This window comes from Notechis scutatus, chromosome 4 (genome assembly GCF_049901735.1).
Source record: "Notechis scutatus isolate UNSWTSFEM ecotype Mainland chromosome 4, rNotScu1.2, whole genome shotgun sequence".
NCBI lineage: Eukaryota > Metazoa > Chordata > Lepidosauria > Squamata > Elapidae > Notechis > Notechis scutatus.
In genome coordinates this window covers 94,477,705-94,495,966 of record NC_142012.1, presented here as the reverse complement: position 1 = coordinate 94,495,966, position 18,262 = coordinate 94,477,705, and the positions used below count along the sequence as shown (strand labels likewise).

Here is an 18,262-nt window from a genome sequence, read left to right as displayed (position 1 = left end):
GAATGAATCGGTCATTAAGCAAGGTACACATATGACTGTTTTGCTCAACAACCATAATCCTGGAACTCTCAATTGTAGTTGTTAAGCAATCTCCCAGGTTGTTATGGGACAGCTGAGTTCAGCTCTCAAATAGTTGAGGTGATTGACCGGTACTTGGCAATGGTGCTAAGTGTTACACAATTCCAATAAACAACAATAAGCTTGAACTCTTCTTGCCTTTAGGAAAATGATTAAGACCTGGTTTTTCAGGGGTTAGGTATCTGTTCAGTGTGAGACTACCTGTGGTTGTCTTGATTTTCTTGGTTGCCATTTTAGTGTCTGTGTTTATATACTACCTCATTGTTATATAACAGGGGTGTCAAACTCGTGACCCGTGGGCTGGATGTCATGTGCTGGCCCACCCCCACCCGGTTTAGCAAACGGGGAAAAAGGCCCGATATGTCATGTGATGCCACCATGACAATGCGAGTTTGACACCCCTGTTATATAGTTTACTTTGTTTTTCTTCTTCTTTTTGATTGTGTGTTTATGCTATATGCTGCCCAGACTCATAATCTCAAGTTATAAATCTTAAAAATAAATAAATATTTTCTTTATTGGTCCTAAATTACATTGTACTTTAGTACTTCAGGGAATATTGTAATATGTGAGCGAAAGAGAAATCCATATTTTCCTCAAGATGCATGATTTTATAGAACTATGTTATACATTATTTACCAGTCTTTATTTTCAGTATAAAACATCCTAATGCTGTGGTCCCCGAATTTATTTATTTATTTATAAAATGTATTTGATGCCCATCTTATATCCAATAACTTCAAATGCTGTCATTGTAATGTTTATTTAATTATTGTAATCAATAGAATAATTAAATTTCCAATAAACGCACACTCAAAATAAGTTTCTTTTTTAAAAGGGGAATATGAACCTATACACACACTCATTCATTAAAAAAATTTTTAAAGGGAAGATAAAAATGAATACAAATATAAAATGAGAAAAAAGAAAAAAGAAAGAAACCAACAGAAATCTAAAAATTCAAGAATGGCGGAAATAGAAAATATAAAAGAAAGAAAAAAGGTCAAAGAGGTAGCTTCCAATCTTCTTTACAGCAGTTGCAGGTATCTCTTATTCCATGATTACAACATAAGTCTCTTCTTTTTTAACTGTCTAACTGTATAATCATAAAACTATAAATCATCTTCATTTTCCCCTGATTTATGCAAAAAGTCCAGTAATAAAAAAAAATCAGTAATAAATGTAGATATTGTCTTTTCTCTGATCAAGGAAGTCAACTTAGCCATTTCAGCAAGTTCCATCATCTTCACCAACCATTCCTCCTTTTAGGTGAATCTTTCCATCTTTGTACTCTCATTGCAATGACCATGTACAAAAACAAAGTTCCCTGACTTTATTCCAATTGTTTTCCATTAATTCACACAAAGAAATTCTCTCGTCTCAATGATATATTAATCTTTAAAATCCTCTGAATCAGTGCATTTATTTGAATCCAGAATTTTATAGCGTTTTTTTCCATGTCCACCAAACATTGTAAAATGTTTCCAGCATAAATTTGAAGTGCCTTTTTGTACAGTCTACTACACAATTTGTCTGATGACACATACCCATGGTATATCATTTTATAAGCATTCTCTTTAACATTATAGCATAGTTTACATTTCAATCTTTTACCCATGGTATATCATTTTATAAGCATTCTCTTTAACATTATAGCATAGTTTACATTTCAATCTTTTCAACCACACATTTCCCATTATTCCATCTGTACGTTATAACAAAAAAAATTAGCCCACTTTAGTATACTTTTTTCCATTCTTTTTCTAGTATTCTGGTATCTCATGTGTTTGACTTTTATTTCTGTTCTAAAAATGCTTCTTGTGTTGAGACTCATACAGTCAATTGTGGGCTTAATCTAGGTTTGCATCTATCCCATATTCTATCTAGCATCATTACTTTTAAAATCCATATTAACCTTGACTTTTTTGCACCATGAATATCTATGCTACCCAAATCTCAGGCATGTCCTTTTAACTCCAGAAGCCTTCTTATTCTCAGCAGCATCCACTCTTTCAGCAAAATCAAACAGTAGACTGCAAAACACAATTTCAAATAAGGTAAATCCAACCCTCTTCTTTGCAACTTGCAACACTTCCTATTGTTGCTCTTTCCTTTGCCATATAAACAGACATATTCTTTTGCCATTTTTAAATGATATCAGTTCTCAAAAGAGGTATTGTCTGAAACAAAGACATCCTTCTAGGCAAAACATTCATTTTTATCACAGAAATTCTCTCCAGCAGTGACAGTTGTAGTTTCTCATCTTAACATGTCTTTTTTAGCTTCATTCCATGTCTTAACTTAGTTATTCTGAAGGAACATACAATTTATATCTGTCAGAACAATACCCAGATATTTTACCTTCTTAATTTAAAAAAACAATTTTATTCATTCATTCTGTTTGATCTTCCATTTTCATATTTTTGTTAACATTTTGATCTTCTGTTTATTAATCTTGTAACCTACTAATGCACCAAATTCTTTAAATTTGCCCATTAAAAGGATCTTCCAAAACCAACGCCTATCATTTGCAAAATAATTAAACCTACATCAAACAGCATACAAAGTAACTTTCAATATAGTTATGTCTAACTTCCGTTGTTCTAAAAATAAAATCATATGATAAGGCATTGATCTATATTGCTCATAATTTAGCTGTATAATCTAAATTATTAAAGTATAGGAAAGAATGTTATGGAGTGAAGAACTAGAATATATCATATTCAACATGAGTATACAGAATTTACACTGTCTACAAGAGTCATTTTTTATATAAATTTTTATTGGTTTTTAAGACAAACATAGACAGACAAAACATAAAAACATCAAGCCATCTTCCATACACACACACACACACACACACACACAGTGTGTCGGTTGGTTTACAAATTGTTTTGTGGTTCCATTTTGTAGTCTTCAATTACAATTACATTGTATATATTCTCAATGGTCCAGGTCATATACGTTTAACAGTCCAAATAATATCCAATTACAAAGTCTTCTTACCGGTTGCCTTTGTCATTTACAGTAAACAAAGATATCAAAGTATAATCACAGCATAAACAGAATGTCAGAGAAACAGAATGTCAGAGAGAGCAAGCCATGATCTCTAGCTCCCTCTTATGGCAATTCACAATACAATCAACCAATTGGAACATAGTACAAATCAATACAGTAACTTTCTCTTAAAGCTACAAACATACATTGTTGGTTTATATATTGCTAACCCAACTAACAGGTGGACAGATTCCTAACAATAGCCATAACAGAAACAATTCAAGAAATATTTTTTTTTGTATATTTTTCTCAGAATTAAAAAATTAACACTCCTTCTATTACAGTCCTTTCTTCAGATCTCCACATGAAAGTATTATTTATTCATTATATATATATTTGAAAACAAAATCTTATCTGAAATGTTAACATATTTATATGTGTACATTTTATGTGAACGAAATACCTGCACGAAAAATAGATGAATGCAGTGATTCTGGCTTAATTTTAAAAATTCTGCCTGTACTTATTGTTTCAAATTATATAATATCTTTTGTGAGATAGGAGGGTTTTGATATTTTAAAATCTTGTCAAATTAACAATTTTAATTTTATATTTCCTTTTGAACTGCTTTTCTGAAAACAGAGGTTTTCATTGCTTATAGGGGAAAGGGACTAAAAATGGTGATTCAAACTGCCATTTAAAAATGAATCATAAAATGATTTTCTACACATGGCATTCCTCTTTATCCCATTTAGCACTAACACAATGAACGATCAAATGTATTTTCTTCCATTATAAATATGCTATTAAACTTAATAATCCTTCTGAATTAAAGTCGGATGGAGAAAGGAACCCTATCAGAGTCTTTTCTGTTATACGATGCTCAATCTCTTGAACTCTGATTTCGGTCAGGGATCTATTAGTAACAGAAAATGTGCAATAGTCAGTCTATTATTCCAATCAGGGCTGGGTAACCTAACCCCTATTTGTTTTAGGAGTTTCATGGTAATCTAAGATAGAGGTATTACAGATAGCTACATGATGTGCTATGCTTTCTGGGTATAATTACATTATACAAAACAAATTCTACATGTGTACCCATTCAGTATTGTAATGAGATAAAAGTGGATTAAACTAAATGGAGAAGACAGTTGCAAAAACCATGGAGCACTCAACAGTAAGAATGTATATTTATTTCAATATTGGAAGGAAAAAGCTGAATTGCAAAGTCTTGCAGAGTGAAACTCAGATTTTGCATAATGTATCGATAGAAACCAGAATCATTTTGGTTTCAATACTTGTGATTGAAAGTAAAAAATATTCAAAAGATGAATTAAAAGGCTTAATTAAATATTTTTTTCAATATTTTCCACATAGTTAATAGCTGCTGGTCTGATTTTTTTTTCTTCCTTATAGATTATATTCCTTACTTGTGGATCATGTTCCCTGGTGTTTGAAAGAGCAAAGGACCATAGTTGTACTATAGGTACCGTATTTGCCGCGCGTATAAGATGACTTTTGCCCTGAAAAGATGCCTCCAATTGGGGGTCGTCTTATATGCCGGGTCATCTTATACGCCGGCAAATAGTAATTGGGAAGCACTGCGGCTGCCCGCGGCTGAGGCACTTTGCGCACCGTGGAAACGAATCCCGTGAAGCCGAAAGGAGCAGCCAGCCTTCTCCCAGCTCCCAAGGAAACGAGGCTCACGCCGCCCGAGCTCCGCTGAGGTATCCGGCTGGGGCTGTCAGGAGTTGTTACCGCTGGCGCGGGCTCCGCGCTGGCTCCAGTCCCGTTGCCTCGGGAAGGGAAAGGCAAAACCAGGAGCCGCTGTTGCCATTGCAAAGCGCCGCAGCGGCTCTTCCTTTTGCCTTTCCTTCCCGAGGCAACGCGGGACTGGAGCCGCACGGAGCCGCGCCAGCGGTAACAACTCCTGACAGCCCCAGCCGGATACCTCAGCGGAGCCCGGGCGGTGCGAGCCTCGCTTCCTTGGGAGCTGGGAAAGGCTGGCTGCCTTTCAGCTTCACGGGATTCGCTTCCACGGTAGACAAAAGTGCCTCAAAAAAAAAAAAAGTGCAAAAGTGGAAGGCGTGCGAAGAGGGGGCGAGTATATAACAAACTATATTTTGAGTGGAAATGTTGTGGGGTGGTCTTATACGCCGGTCGCCTTATACGCCGGCATATACGTGTAGATGAAAGAGGAATGCTAAAGGAACAGGGTGTAAGTATCAAAGGACAGTGGGAAAACAGGTGTGCCTGTGTGAAAACAGGTGTACCTGAAGAAAGTAAGACTATCTCAATACTACTCAAAAGGTCAAAAGCTGAGAAAGAAGTAACAGAGCCTTACAGCCTCATAAGCCTTCAAAGATGAAGACCCGTTACACAAAGCCACAAATAATTGGTTTCCCCCACCTATGATAAGGACAGAAAGACAGAGAAGCAACTCTGTAAAAGGAAGCAATTACAAGTCTTCTTGAAACTTTAGTGGCACCTACTGAAATATAAGGGCTGAAAAGTAAAGGATAATATAGGGCTAGGTATAAAGGACATGAAGTGCTGAGTAAAAAGAGTAGGATTTTCAGTCCTTAAAGATGAGGAAAAGGAAAAGAAATGCGGCAATATTGCCTTATTGCTGGAAAAGGCGAACAGGGGAAAAAGGAATATTTGTAACTTTAAGTACTGTCACCTTTCATCTCTAGCTATAACACTGTCACGTAAACATATTCTTAAGCACAGATGAGTAGATTACTTGTACACCTTAAGTTCAACACATCAGAACTGTATATTGTGCTCTGTACCAAGCAGGAAACCTCCCACATAAGTGTTCTGTCTAACTGGATTTCATTTCTCCAGTTTCTATAATATTATACTATAGTCTGTTTCAAAGTTGTTCATGTAAGGATGTCCGGGACTAGAGTCCACATTTATATTGATTGAAGCAAGTGTTGAAAATAAAGAATATTCTTCACTAAACTCTATTTCTTGTATGTTATTGCTTGATTGATGGATCAAATTTATACACCATCCATCTACAAAAAGTTAGGCCAAACCTGTACTAAATTCCCAGAACCTAAATCAAATTCCTTTAAAGGCTAAAATTTAAATGTAACACTGAGATTTCCAAACTAGAATTACTTCAAAAAGATTTATTCCTAGTGTCTTACATGTTTCAAAACAATGGTGACCAAACAAAAGCAAGAAAGAAACAGAACAAAAGGCTATTTTGAAATTAAATAATAGATTGTCCCTACCTTTTTCTATTTAAAATAATATAAAGTATTTAAAAACCCATGATATTTTCCCTAGCCAATTAATAACATCTGACGATAAGGAATACCTTCTGGAAATATACATTCTATTATTAAGGCTAAAATTATTTCTAACTGAAATGGAAACATTCATCAAAAAGCATTCATAGTTGCTAATAGGGTAACCATATACAAACCCAAATAGATCATGACCAGACTTAGTACAAAGAAACTTTATTATACCAGCAAATGGGGATGTGGCTTTCAGATTAAGAGAAAAATCAGTAATTAAAAAAATCAAGCTTAAATGGAAAACTGCTTACAAAAATGTTTTGCCTGTCTATCTAAGTATCACTCATACTATTGACATCTCTGTTATCAAGCATCAGAGAAATCAGGAGATCCAAGTAGATCAGATAACAGACAACAGATAATCAGAGTTGGAAGGGACCTTGTAGGTCATCTAGTCCAACGCCCCACCCAAGCGGGAGACCCTACACCATTTCTGACAAATGGCAGTCCAATCTCTTCTTGAAAATCTCAAGTGATGGCGCTCCCACAACTTCCAAGGGCAGGTTGTTCCATTGGTTGATCAAATGAGTATAAAGATTTATTACAAGCTTAAGCTCTCTACAATAATTTGAACTACTAATGATCCAAGCAAATTGGTGGTAGATAAGAATTCATAGTGGGCTGGACTTAGATCTCTTGTGTGGACACAAAGGGACTCATTACTGATGATGCATTTGACCCCCTCCCTCAGGCTCAGCCTCATCATCTACACCTCAGAAGATATTCCCAATATCTGTGCAAGAAATCATCTATAAAATATATGAGATAATTATGCAATGCAGTCATTTAGGGTTCTGATATTACTGTATAGGACAGACCCAAGTTCAACCCATAGGTATGAAAGCATGTAAGGTCACTTTGGCTGAATTATAGTAAGCATAAAAATTGGGGAGCAAGAAACTATGTATATAATAATGCATAAAAGTGCATACAAATTTTTCATGCATTCTGCGAAATTACATATTGATGTAGAAATCAAATGAAATGTACTAAATATTGGAAAAGTAAAAATCCAGTTGGCATATTCATCCATCTTCATTTCTATATTGTATGTAGGCAGACTGCTACAAGACTGACTGACTGATTTGACCTCAGCTGTCAAATCTAGATGAATTTTGCACAACCAAAGAAGAGCTAATTCACTTCTTACACAATTAACAACTTAAGTATTAAAAAGTTTTTTTAAATGACATTCCTGTTACTTATTCAAACAAAGGGACTATATAGCAAGAATTGTCTATATGAGCTTGTAGTTTGCAGATAGAAGCAGAAATGATTGTTATTTACTAATAGATGTTTGCAGTAGTAGGGATTAATTGTATGAGAAAAAAAGGAAATAAATTCAACTGAAATTATTTACTAAATGCAAATGAATTTCCTTTCCTTTCCATATCTATCAGCTTGTCAAGTGTACCTATTTGGCTGCTATGTGGCATATAATATTTTAATTGAGGAGACTAAAGCTGCCGGATACTTTTTATGACTATTTAATAATACAAATCTGTGCTGCATAGCAGTCCATTTTGTTTAGTAGCTCACATTTAAAATCATCTCGTAAAAAGACATGACGATCCTCTACATAATGCTATTATTGGAAGTCATAATAAGGAAAAAGTGATGTTTGTTATTATGCAGAGAAAATTAGGATTATTTTAGCCAACTGATCATGTCTTTCATCAATTAACTGATTTGAATGGCAACTTTGAGTGTCTGTGGTGGCCCAGAGGAAGAATTTGTCCACTACCATTGAACTGGCAAATTTTGGCTGAAGGTCAATGTAATATCAGAGAATTGCAAAGTTGAGTTTTAAGATCTAGGTTACACTCTCTGAACCCACTCCAAGTAGTAAGGTAGCAAGAGAAAGATCACTCTGCTTTATTTTGCCAAGGATGTTTAACCATCTGATTGGGCTCCATTTAACCTTTCTTGCTATTGTGGGCACGATTAGGTAATACGAAGTCAGGTCTATCAACAAAGACCTATACTCAAGCAGAGAGCAAAATGTCTGGACAGTGAATGTAAACATTGTTGGCAGGCAAACAGAAAAATTGTTAAACCAACTGGACATAATGAGACTGTACAGATAATGGCTTTGGCTTCCAAAGTCACCTTCTTTTGCTTAACTGTCCAGACAAAATCTCCATGTACATCACCTCCTAGAACCAGAGGATTTCACCAACTATCATCTAATCATACCTACATAGTACCAAAACTCTCATTGTGCTTATCTGTTTGTTTGTATCCTCAAGTTAACCCAAACAACGCATTATACTCTAGCATTTTTTGAATTAAGATCAGGGGTGGGATTCACACTTATTCACTAGAACCAGTTGTTAATATTCTAAGCAGTTCAGAGAACCAGTTGTTAGAAGGAATTACAGGCCTAATCCTGTAAGGAAGGCAGGAAGGAAACATTCTGGTGTTGCTTACAGAAACTGCCTCTCTGTTAACCCTTATTACATTCTTGGCAGGACTAGACTTCCTGTCTCAGGAATGTCTCTGGAGTTTTTTCCCTTCCTTTGCTGGTACTATGCTTGTGTGGAGTGACCATTCAAAGTTACAATGGCACTGAAAAAAGTGACTTATGACCATTTTTCACACTTATGACTTTTGCAGCATCCGCACAGTCATGAGAGGCCAGGCGAGGAGATGTGTGCCTCGATGTGAGTGATATTGAGTTGGCCATACCCAGCCAATAACATGACCACCCAGCCATGCCCACCACCTAAGCCACGCCCACAGAACTGGTTGTTAAAAATTTGAATCCCACCCCTGATCAAGATACCTAAATTCCATTAACTTGAAGAATGTGTAAAAAATACCCAGAGCCTGTTACTCCTGTGGAAGCGAAATTTCCACAAAGTTCAGATTTATTTGCAAAGTTGTTGGTGCTACAGTGGTCCTATGGTGGGAGTGTACAGGGACCAGCTTCTGATGCTCTCCGGTCAAGTAAAATTAATGAGGAAGCTGCCAGTAAGTTACAGAAGCTACTCCTGCTCCTACTGTGTTTTTGCTTGCCCATTGGGTCATTCTGTTTATATATTTTTATAGGTAAATATTGACATTACTGAGGTTTGTTTGCCATTGCAATTATTTTTCTATTGATCAAATATACTCCTCTCAGATGATCATGGTTCCATTGAGGATTGATATAGAAAAACTCAAATTTAATGTATTCTATGGTTACTTCAGACTGAATTACCTTTTCTAAAAGTAGGATTAAACGAGTCACAGGGTAGTTAAGCAGTGCATATTCTTTTGGGGGACAAGGTGGTTAAGAAGGCAAAGTCTGTACAGCTATAGAAGCTCCTGAGAAAACCAATTTTCTTAATCCCTTTCAAAGTAGGTTGAGAGCCGGAGATGAGATAGAATCAGTCATAATAACCCCAATTAATGGGTTTGCATAAGGAAGCATGAAAAAATCCAGTTTTGAATTATATTTCAGTGGGTCTCTCTCAATTAGGGATATTATGTTGTAATGAATCTATTTCTGCTTATAGGAAAGGCTAATAAAAATATAATTATGCTATTATTGTTGTTCTGTCTTTATCCCATATTTATAGCACCCACGTGTTTTATACTGCACTTCTCTGATTCTAGAGGGAAGTGTCTATGGAAATTCTCAATCATCCAGATCATGGTTGTCCCAAAGGTGCTTTTTAAAGAGCCGACTGTACTTTCTTGTTTTTCTTTGATAATGTTTCACTTCTCATCCAAAAAGGATGGTTGGAGGTTTATCTGTATCATCAAGGTCACTACTCAAGTGACTTTGCACAATTCAGGTGATCCTGACAACACAGAAGACCTCCAGGTGGTCTTAATGACTTGCTAAAAGAATGCAAATGACCAGCTATCTGCAAGGAGTATAAACCCTTCCATTCCCTGCCATCCAATCATGTGCTGAAAAAGCTTCTTGGGTGAGAAGCAAAACATCTTCAAAGAAAAACCAGAAAGTTCAGTTAGCTGTTGAAAAAGCACATTTGGGTTTTTGAGTGAAGCTTTATCAATGTATGCAATGGTGAGAAGGTTTGTTTTTGTTCTTCTGTGCGGCTTGTCACATACCCAGATGCCAAAGAGAAGTGATTGCCCTAAGATCACTCTCTTGACTTCTGTGCCTAAGAAAGGATAGGAAACTGAGTCTTTCTGCTTCTAGTCCAGCAACATAACCAGTACACTCTACTGGCTTTTTGAGAATTAAGTTTACATATTCTAATCGAGATGGAACTAAGGGAAAAAAACAGATTTGTAGTCCGGGAGAGTTTCTAAAAGTATTGCTGTACTTTCACATGACCCCACTAAGTGTTTAGCATGGTCCAGAAACCTGGTGTCATACAATAATCTCCACACTGTTCATGTTATAGTAGTGAATTCATTAGTAAACCAGTGATCATTGATAAATGTAACATATAAAGTATATTTTTTTCTCTTTCTTTCTTTCTTTTTTTCTTCATTTGTATTTTGAGTTTGAGATTGTCACTTTTCTAACTTTTTTTTTTAATTAAAGATGGGAATTGATTTGTCTATGGGTTAAATAAATAAATGTGTGTTCAAAAACAAAAAAAATCATGGTCTGGAGCGCCTATTTCTAGATTTAAGTCCTGTAACAAGTACATGATGGATAAAGGGAGCTTGCCATTGCATTTTATATTTTGTAAATTATTTTGAGGTATATTTGCATTTGTAATGTTACAAAGATGTTGAATAATTAATGTTCCATGCAACATGATTCTACCAGCCGAATTCTCCTGCCTGGCCCTGTGGGAGATCAAGTCTGGTCCATAACCTCACCTTTCAGATTAATAACTGTATAGTTGGTTGTCCTTCACCTAAACATGATCAGTGTTGACAGATGACCATTGCCCTGCAAATATCAATTTACATAGGTCATGCTCAGAGCTGATTCTTGACTCATCCAAGAGAGTTATACTAGAATGAGTAATTGACTTATGTTATCTGAATGAAACATACTGTTCATACCAAACCAATGCATCACCCTACGGCATTTTTCAGATCAAATCAAATTTACTAGTATGATAATTTATCAAAATACACAGTATTTTTTATTGTAATGTATATCATAATTATATTGCAATAACTATCATTTCTCAAATTTGACGGGTAGGTCCTAGAGTAAAATTTTGCAACATCAAATGCATTTTGTGGATGATTGCTAACCATCATCTATGGAGCTTACAACCAAAAAGATATATGACAAAAAAAGAGGGGGAGGAATGAATTCCACTTCCTTCTATCTCATGGGCACAAATTCAGAAAAAAATCTGCACTCTAATAAGGTGGAAAGGGAGGAATTTGCATCACAAATGTCTTCCCACAGTTAGCAAAGTTGTGTTGTATAATGATGTTGCCAAACTAACATCTTTTTTTGGCAATCAGTATCTCAGATACAAAATTTTCATCTTAGTTTATGGAACCTCATTGTAACCATAAACTCTGGAGTCCTAAATGACTGTAAAGGAAGGCTAATACCACTGGGAAAAATAATAATTTTTGGCCAAAAATTTAAAGGTGTACTTTCAAACCAATGAATCAGTTGAGAGCTTCTATTTGTAACATGTAACATTGTCCTGAATAAACATCATTGGGTTGCTAAACCTTAAAAACCAAGGCACAAGCTCCTCTAGTGGTTTTTAAGGATGCGTCAGCTAGGGATAAAATAGCTAGGTCACATATTAGCATTAAACCATTGACCTTGTCTATATTTCTGTGATCCCTCAACATTTTCTCAGAATTTAGAAATTATCTTGTTGCATCTATTGTTTAGAGGAAGGGGTAGAAAAATGCAATCTCCCCAGGTATGAAAAGATCTAGGAAGTATTATATATTTTCTGTGAAATGTCTAGGATTAGGGTTCATTGCTTTGCAATGCACATTCTTAAAATCCTCATTTTCCATCATGATTATAGGAAAGAACCAATGATACCAAAATTTTACTTAGCACGTTGGGTATAGCTGTGTTTATTGAAAATAAAGCAGGTTCAAGATTATGATAATTGGGAATAGAACTCCTTTCTTAAGCCTTGTTGCAACCGAAAAAAAAAGTTAATTATTTTAGCTGGCAGAAGGCTGTAGGAGGCCATCACGGCAGAAAATGGAGCTTCACGAGTGATGTTGAGCTGGCTATGCCTCCCTGGAGACAAACTCCCCAAGGTCAAACACAACCCTGATGTGTTTGACAATGAAATCATGTTTGACACCCCTGTACTAGAATATTAATTATAAGGTGCATTATTAATAAGATTTTTCAGTGACACTAGCCAATCATACCTATTTTAAAAAACCATTATTATTTTATTTAAATTTGTTATGGCTGCAACTTCATTAGATTCTAATTAAGCTGATCCTCCTTGGCCATAGTGGTATATTTTAAAAAATGGAACTTTTTCCTTAATCCAAGTACATAGGCTGGGACAAGAATATTCAATAGAAGAAGACAAGCAGCATATCAAAGATATTCCCACAAATTCACTATATCTCCCTAAAGATATATGTTTAAGTAGTGCTTGTATTCCCTACAGGCCTGCTGGATATTTAAATGAAATCACCATTTCTATGAAGTTAGGAGGATCCAAACTGTCAGGCACAAGAAATCAGGAATCAGGGTTGTTCAAATGAGTAAAATTTATTCTATACTATCCCTAGACAAGAATCTGAATGACTAACAGTCAAGGCAAATTGGTGAGGACAAGAATCAATGGAATTCAAAGGGGGGTAGACTTAGATTTCTTGTGGATGCAAAGGACTCCAAACTTACAATGTGCTCGACTCCTCCCTAGGGCCTGTTCATATCCTACACAAACCTTAGCACAGCTCAACATACATCTATTGCCAACTTTAGAGAGGTGATACAAAGGTATTCCATTTAAATCCAGATTCTGTGATGAAAGAGCCATAGAAACCACCAAACATGCCTTCCTGCACTGTCCATTTTATGCCAACAGTCACCATGAGCTGCTAATTCCATATCTAATTAAATATCCTTGTCACTTTCAGCAGTTCTATTTAAACCTTTTACTCTCAAATTCAATTGTCCTTATTTTCCTTAAGTGTGTCAAATTCTGGCATGTAATATGTAAGATGCATAGCAATTTGTTTGGCAAATCTGTTTTAGCTAATCAACATCAATTTTATGTATCCAACTGTTTTTTAGGGACTGGTCATTCTCTGCACTAAAGATTCTATTCTACCCCAATTAAGATGAGGTAGGTTCCAGAAACTTATCAAAATTACTTCATTTGTCAGTAATCCTCAGTTAAAAGGAGCTTCATTATACATCAGTGGCAAATCATCTTGTAACTGATTCTTTATTTGATATCATTAGCAAAAATGAGCCAAAAAAGACATGTTACAGATTTAAAAATGTATGTTTGGTTTGAGGTACGCCAAAGCTGAAAGTATGAGATTTTTTAAAAACTCATTTATAATCGAAAAATTAGCAACCGGCATATAAAATTCAAGAATGTACTACTGCATTTATCCAAGTTAATTGGATTATTTAACCCTAGCCACTGATCATTGAAGTCTAATGTGCTTTAATAGCTGCTAAGAATAATCTTAAGTGGTGGAAAAACAGTTTAGAAATGTTTTCTGATACACAAATGAATCCCTGTGATTCAACACAAACCACCCTTCCAATGAAGCACTCTCTTCAAATCCTCACAACAGTTGTCACATATTTCAGACAACTATCAAGAACAGCTGGCTATCTGTTCATGATCATTTAGGATACAAAAACATAATTCCTTAAAGCTCCCCTATTCCTCAAAAGCCACTTTCCCCCCTTCCCTTCAAGGCAATCTTGAGTCCCAGAAATTGCCTGGACAAATCCTTGCAGTTTTCTTAATGAAATATTCAGAAGTGTTTTTGTACTGCCCTTTGGCTGCTTGAGAATGATTGTAGAATGTAGAATACTTTATTGGCCAAGTGTGATTGGACACACAAGGAATTTGTGTTGGTGTAAATACTCTCAGTATACATAAAAGAAAAGATATATTTGTTAAGAATCAAAAATCATGATGTACAACACTTAATTATAGTCATAGGGTACAATCAGCAATCAAATCATACTAGGAAACAGTGAATATAAATCGTAAGGATACAGTCACAAGTGGGAGGGGATGGGTGATGGGGAGTGATGAGAAGGTTAATAGTAATAGTAGTGCAGATTTTGTAAATAGTTGGACAGTGTTGAGGGAACTATTTGTTTAGCAGAGTGGGAAAAACTGTTCTTGTGTCTAGTTGTTCTGGTGTGCAGTGCTCTATAGCATTGTTTTGAGGGAAGGAGTTGAAACAATTTATGTCTGGGATGTGAGGAATCTGTAAACATTTTCACAGCCCTCTTTTTGACTTGTGCAGTATACTGGTCCTTGATGGAAGGGAGGCTGGTAGTAATTGTTTTTTCTGCAGTCCTAATTATCCTCTGGAGTCTGTGTCTGTCCTGTTGGGCTGCAGAACCAAACCAGATAGTTATATTCCTCTGTAGAATTGTATCAGCAGCTCCTTGGGCAGTTTGAGCTTTCTGAGTTGGCGCAGAAAGAACATTCTTTGTTGTGCTTTTTTGATGACGTTTTTGATGTTAGGTGTCTGTTTTAGGTCATGTGATATAGAAGAACCTAGAAATTTGAAGGTCTCTACTGTTGATACTGTATTGTCTAGTATTGTAAGAGGTTGGCTCCAAGTCATTCTGATGGCTTCTTGCCTGACTCAGAGCTAGAACTTACAGCCTCCTGGTTTCTAGCGTGATGCCTTCTATACACCAAACCTGCGTTCCCCAAAGCATATGACACCCCAAAGGGGTGTCAAAGCTGCGGCCCACAGACTGGATGCATCATGCGCTGGCCATGTCCACCCCCAGTTTAGCAAACAGGGAAAAAGTTGTGATACATCACATGACATCTGTCAGGGTTCCAGCGATTGCCCTAATTTCTACATTTATGCCTGTTTTGAGTTGCCAACAACAACATGATGCTGCAAGTTTGTAGAACTGAAAAGAGATTGAATGGGCTGCATTATCCCAATGGAAGATTTTGGCTTAACTTTCTTCGAAGGAGGAGTATATATGTATTTAAACGAGTGGAATAAACACATAAAACATTGATTTACCGCTGAAATAACTGAATGTAATTTTTTTTCCTAATTGCCAAAACTAAGTTATATAAAATAAGAAAGCCATTTCATAACTGGTAATAGCTTTACACTTGAATCATGATTTCCCATTTTGTAAAACATGCATAATTTTTCTCTCTTTGTTTTCTTCCTTAATTATACGTATTCTTTAACAACTTGCTAATTACTTTAAGAATTAGTACACATCTGTTATCTCATAATTTTCACCAATACATAATAAGACATCAATTACTAATGGATTTCTGACCACCGAAAATACTGAGAGATATTTCATCCTTTCGGAAGTAAAGACAAAATTCAAAGTAAATACAACATTTGTTCAGAAACCAATTCATTAATTTATTGTTTTATTTTAAACAAAAGTGGCAAATTATTTTCCAGCTGATACATTAATCTTTCTTTTCAAAATGAGTAATTTTTCTAATAGTAGAAAGAGAACTCCTACTACTTATCTTGTCTACAATACCAGCAACCAGTAACTGAAATACCAAGGTGCACCTATTCATAGTACCTACAAATACTTTTCCATAGTGCAGCTCCCATAACCAGCTTGTGGGTGAAACAGAATGTCATGAAACCACTATAATTAGGAATATGATCATATCTGATTTGACTTTATCATTGGACAATGGATAAAATTGCAGGATTAGTTCATATTTTAAAGTTATATTTGTAAATATAACTCATTTGGTTTGCTCAGCTGTAGAATAAATTGACTCAACTTAATTCATGTGCTCAGATAAGATATGTAGTGAAGAATTAGAGGTGATCTTGGATTATGAGAAGATTTTCCTAGCAACCCCTAGCAAATTTCCCAGCAAATTTCCTCTTTGATGACATACAAAGCATTTTTAATCCATTGCAAAACATTTTTTATTTTATGTCTCTTCGTTTATGTTTCATCTGCGGTTTATATAGTTTATGTTGTTTGTAGAATATTTTCATTGTCAAAAGTCACCAGTAGTTAGTCTATTGATTTTGAACAATTGTTTGCAGTTTCTGATTTTATACAGGAAGTTGCCATAGAGACCTTTTCTGCCTAAGATCTATAGGATGATAGCTAATTTCATGTTTGTGACACAAAATGTCACAATATCATTCTAGTAAGCAGTAAAAATATCACTTAAATTAAACCTTTCTTTCAGCAAACATAAAAATATACCAGAATGAATGCTACTGAATTATGAAACAATAGCAACTTTTATATTTAAATTAAACACATGGGGAAATGGGATTGATCCCACATTCACTAAGTTAACCATTATGTACTGAAGGTAACAAACTTTTATTCATCTTTGCAATTTTCAGCTTACAAAAAGGTGGAATAATATTTTAAATTAATCTTCAAAAGTGTAATTTGTCAGAAAATTAATTTTTAATAATATAAATAAAATTTGCTTACAGAGGACTATAATTTCAAATCTATTTAAATATGCATGATAACCATGTCACCTTTAAACTATTAATTGAGTAAACAGTATAGTTATATAAATTTAATTTGCATTCATCTACTGTTAGTTATGTAGCAGTTACACAATTATACTACCCTGCCAAAGAGATTACAAGAATAAGATAGTATAAAAAGAATACAGTAATATGATTAACACTACTCTTTCAGTAATTTTAGTAGTTAGACTAATGACTGACAATTATATAATTTTAATTGAGGGATTCATTCTATCAACTGATTAATACTCCAAGTCCAATAATGTTATTGTAAAAGTTAATTACATAATTTCATTCAAAGTTAATTATTCAAATATAAGGATTCCTTTGCTCCTCATTATTAATGACTTAATATGGGATAAAAATAGCTCTATTCTTAAAGTACTGACACTATGTTTCTATGCAAAATCAGAAGCAATTCCCATTCATGTTCAAATATAAGCAATTTCAAATAGCAATAACACTTAGACTTATATACCACTTCACAGTACTTTACAGCCCTCTCTAAACAGTTTACAGTGTCAGTATATTGCCCACAACAATCTGGATCTGCATTTGACGAACCTCTGAAGAATGGAAGGCTGAGTCAACCTTGAGCCAGTGAGGTTCAAACTGCTGGTAGCTGGCAGTCAGCAGAAGTAGCCTGTAGTACTGCATTCTAACCACTGCACCACCATTGCAAATCAAACCATCAGGATATATTCATATAGTCCATAAGCAATGTAACTTAACGGTTTATACATGATGATATATTAAATAGCTTTGAATGAAGTACATTAAAAATAAATATATAGCACTGAAAGCAAACATTTTATCCAGTATAAATTTCCTATCCTACATTTTGTAAATGTCATACATTTCATAAAGAAGCCAGTTACATGAAAGCACATTTCATATTAGGCATTTTTTTAACTAATGGCATTCTAGAAATATTTAGGCTCACAATGCATGAAAATATATTCTTCAAAATGAATGCGCCCACCAAACACAATACATTTCACTAAACACACACACACACACACACACACACACACACACACAACTATTTTTAAAAAGCATTAGCAATTACAGTATAGAGCTAGGCACAATGTGATATATATACCAAATCACATATTGCCTAGCTCTATACTGTAATTGCTAGTGCTTTTTTAAATAGTAATTTTACTGAACATTACAATTAAAAATATAAGAACCAATTCAAAGTTTTTAAAAACAAAAAAAGAAGAGAATAGTGAAATGGAAAACGAAAAAGTACAGTGAAAATAAACCCTTCCCCATCA

At 35.0% G+C, this 18,262-nt stretch overlaps 1 protein-coding gene across 1 annotated transcript in view; it reads right to left on the bottom strand.

Annotated features, from left to right (window-relative positions):
- PCDH15 (protocadherin related 15) overlaps positions 1-18,262 on the bottom strand; it is a 755,413-nt gene that overhangs the window by 698,917 nt on the left and 38,234 nt on the right. The window lies entirely within an intron of this gene.